The sequence below is a fragment of the Pyrus communis genome, chromosome 10 (assembly GCF_041283825.1).
Source record: "Pyrus communis isolate YQ-2024b chromosome 10, ASM4128382v1, whole genome shotgun sequence".
NCBI classification, from domain to species: Eukaryota; Viridiplantae; Streptophyta; class Magnoliopsida; order Rosales; family Rosaceae; genus Pyrus; species Pyrus communis.
In genome coordinates, this window is record NC_142574.1 from 9,265,767 (window position 1) to 9,269,918 (window position 4,152).

At 40.0% G+C, this 4,152-nt stretch overlaps 1 pseudogene across 1 annotated transcript; it reads left to right on the plus strand.

Moving 5' to 3' along the window:
• Positions 1-1,202: 1,202 nt before the first annotated feature.
• On the plus strand, positions 1,203-2,716 carry LOC148693482 (2-hydroxyisoflavanone dehydratase pseudogene; annotated as a pseudogene). The gene has a single exon (XR_015951863.1). The product of XR_015951863.1 is annotated as a 2-hydroxyisoflavanone dehydratase pseudogene (transcript).
• The last annotated feature ends 1,436 nt before the right edge of the window (positions 2,717-4,152 follow it).

A 4,152-nucleotide genomic window follows, 5' to 3' on the forward strand; every position in this document is an offset into this window, starting at 1 on the left:
GTGTTGTAGGACTCACTCTTTCTTTAGGGGTGTGCTATCAACATATCATTTTTTATTTTTCACACATCCTCTTAATTTTCAGCTGTCGGATCGAATAAATTGAAAAAAATCAAATGACAAAAATTAATAGTCACTCAGTACTACGGTCTGGTGGTATTCCTCTTTGCTTAGAAGTGAGAGAGGTCTTAGGTTTGAATCTCGTAGATGACGAATTTGATACTAAATTAGGCTGTCTATTGTGTAGCTTAATCGAATTTCCCCTCCACTTTGTTAACTCGCCAACTTGAACTGATAGACACCATTAATTTCAGTATTATCTTCACTTTTTTTGGTTGTTGTTTCTTCTTTTGGCCAGGATAGAACATATATAATTAACTAATACAAATGCGTAGTTTATATCGAATTATGAACACTATTGCCAATTACAAGACTAGATGCTAAACCTTCTTAGTCGGACCTTCTATTCTACATTTATGGTTTTTCTTCTCATCTTGTAATGTTGTACATAATCGAAATTGTTTATTTTCTACGTCATTTAAAAAAAATCAACTCTGCTAAAAACCAACCGAATTAGAAAATCGTTTATGTACTTGATTAACATTGTCAAACTTTCAATGTTTAACTGAACAACATCGTTCGTCTATTTATTGTCTAATCATTGACTAACTAAACAATTTCAAATTTCATTACTTTTTTGGCATAACTTATCTTTAAAGGGTGGCTTGAAAAATAGACTATTTGAATGCTTTTGCAACTTCATAAGATACATATAGATAAGGTAAAATGACAAGATTGCCGGCATTCATCTTTTCATTTGCAAGTGAGAAATCTTAAGTTCGATTGTCGCTAAAAAGACGAATTTAAATTACATTATTACTAGTTTATTGTGAGATTAATATCACAATTCTTTCTTAATGTAGATAATATCGTTTGTTAAACACAATGACAAACACAAAAGATTCCCAACAACCCAAACTTTGGACGATCTAAGCACTATTTTTTGAACAAGGACTACCACTTTATGTGCAAGTTGCTCCATTTCCTTTTTAAACCCCACAATTCTTGTAGATAATATCGTTTGTTAAACACAATGACAAACACAAAAGATTCCCAACAACCCAAACTTTGGACGATCTAACCACTATTTTTTGAACAAGGACTACCACTTTATGTGCAAGTTGCTCCATTTCCTTTTTAAACCCCACAATTTTGTCTTAGTCTCTCCCTCCCATTATCCCATCACTCTCTCAAATCATCAACCTTAGGTTAAAACCTAAAACTTTTAGCCTCTGTAACCTCCTCTTATCCAAGATGGAGCCAATCAACGACGGGATTGCTCGCGAATTTCGCTTCTTCCGGGTGTACAAAGACGGTCGCATAGAAATATTCTACAAGACACAAAAGGTCCCCCCCTCGACTGACGCAGTCACTGGTGTCCAATCCAAGGACGTCACAATTCAACCCGAACCCGCCGTTTCTGCCCGTATCTTCCTTCCCAAGATCCACGACCCGGCCCAAAAGCTCCCCGTTCTCCTCTACCTCCACGGCGGTGGGTTTATGTTCGAGTCTGCCTTCTCTCCTATTTATCACAACTTCGTCGGCCGATTGGCAGCTGAAGCCCACGCAATCGTAGTGTCCGTCGAATACGGGTTGTTCCCGGATCGCCCCCTACCCGCTTGCTATGAAGACTCATGGGCGGCGCTCAAATGGCTCGCGTCCCACGGTAGTGGGTATGGAACCGAGTCGTGGTTAAACAAGTACGCTGATTTTGACCGGTTGCTTATAGGCGGGGACAGCTGTGGAGCAAATTTTTCGCACTATTTGGCTGTCCGGGTCGGGTCCATCGGGCAACCGGATTTGAAGATTGGTGGAGTTGTGCTGGTGCATCCGTTCTTTGGGGGCTTGGAGGAGGACGACCAAATGTTTCTGTACATATGTCCGGAGAACGGTGGGTTGGAGGATCGTAGGCTGAGGCCGCCCCCAGAGGATTTCAAAAGGCTAGCGTGCGGGAAGATGTTGATATTTTTCGCGGCGGGAGACCATCTGAGAGGGGCGGGCCAGCTGTACTATGAGGACCTGAAAAAGAGTGAGTGGGGAGGGAGTGTCGACGTGGTGGAGCATGGTGAAGGACATGTGTTTCACTTGTTCAATTCGGACTGTGAGAATGCTGCGGACTTGGTGAAAAGATTTGGATCCTTCATCAACCAAAAGTAGTTACCTTACCTTGCTGCCCTGTGCCTTGACACCTGTAATAAACTTATTTTGACATTTTGTCGCAGTGTTGATTATATCATGTTATGTTGTCGTTATATAATTTAATCTACTAATAGAAATAATGGAGGATGGTTGGGTTCAGTGCGACAAATTTGCCAGAGAAGGTTGGTGGGGCAAGAGTAGTGTTGAGAGATGCTCGAGGGGGTTTCGTGGGGGCAGGAGCATGGAAGATCCCAGCACTCTCATCCGCGCTCCATGTCGAGATGCAAGCGGTGCTCCATGCGGTGAGATTGGCCTCACAGTTGGGTTATAATCGAGTTCGTTTGGAGAATGACTCTTCCCAAGCTATATCCATCATCACTACTTGTGTGGATAGTGGGTACGCAATGGATTTGCTTGCCGGGGATGTCCTTTATAGTGCAGCTTCGTTTACTGCTAGTAAGTTTGTTTTTGTTTCGCGTAAAAAATAATGGAATTGCCCATCATTTGGCAAGGTTAGCTTTGTCTGTTGCTTCGAATTTAGTTTGGTTTGAGCACCCTTCCACTGTTATTCAGGACCTCATCAACCAAGAACATATATATAACTTATCTAGTTAATGATATCGACTCATTTAAAAGATTTTTTTTTTTTTTTTTTAACTTCAACGACAAAATTAGTTTGTCGATAAAAGTCTAAACTTAGAGTCTTTTCGGACGAAAAAATTTGTTGACCATTTCTGTATCGAGTGGTTCTTTCCCGACAAATCCTTGACAATTCGTCAAAAAATGATTTTTACCTTTGAATTTAGTTTGGTTTGAGCACCCTCCCACTTCTATTCATGACCTCATCAACCAAGAACTTATATAACTTCTCTAGTTAATGATATCGACTCATCAACCAAGAACTTATATAACTTATATAACTTCTCTAGTCTAAACTTAAGAGTCTTTCCGGACGAAAAAATTTGTTGGCCATTTCTGTATTGAGTGGTTCTTTCCTGACAATACATATTTTGTCCCCATTCTTAATCCCTGACAATTCGTGAAAAAATGATTTAGAAGCCTTCGAAATGTACCTTATAGCCAACAAGATGTGTTTGTCGATGGGTGAGGATCCCATTTGGATCCAAATGGTGGGGATCTTAGGGATCCTCACATCCTAGCTATTTATTGTATATCGTGCGGTCAGTTTTTGTCAGGTATTATTTGTGTTTAATTTTAAATAATAAAATTCAAATGATTTCTGATTGCACAATATACAATGAATGGCTATGATGTAAAGATCCATAGGATTCCCATCATTTGAATCTAGATGGGATCCTTATCCTTTGTTGACACACAGTTTGTTTGCACAATTTTTCTCTACCGATAAAATTAGCTTTGTCGGGAGAGCATTTTAATTTATCAAAAAAATAAAAGCTTGAAAACGCAATGATTTAGTTTTTAAATAATGCTATATGTATATGTGTAGTGGTTATAGAGAAGTACTTATTATCAGTGTTCTAAAAATCGACGCTCGGCGGTGGAGTCCCGATCCGATTTGGGCTAAATCATTCAGGTTAGGCGGCCGCCTAGGCGTCTCTATGTGCTCAAGGCGGTGCTAGGAAGCGGTCGATGCAACTGATTCTCTTTGCAAATCTCCCCTCGCATTCACACGATCCACCACCCATAACCTAAATCTTCAAACCTGCGCTCTTGCACCCAACATTAATTGATGAATCCAAGTAGATTGAGAATATACATGGATGAACAATACACATAATCCATCCGTTGGGTTTTATTGCAGAGGGAAAAGGGGATCTGTTGAAGAGATATGTCCGTTCTGTTGAAGAAGAGAGAGAAAGAGTCGAAAGAAAAACTGAAAAAGGGAGGAAAAGAAAGGCATAACTGAAGAGAGAAGGGGATCTCTTTGTAGATAGAGAAATAAGAGAAGGAGATCTGTTGATAATAAATGCTAGC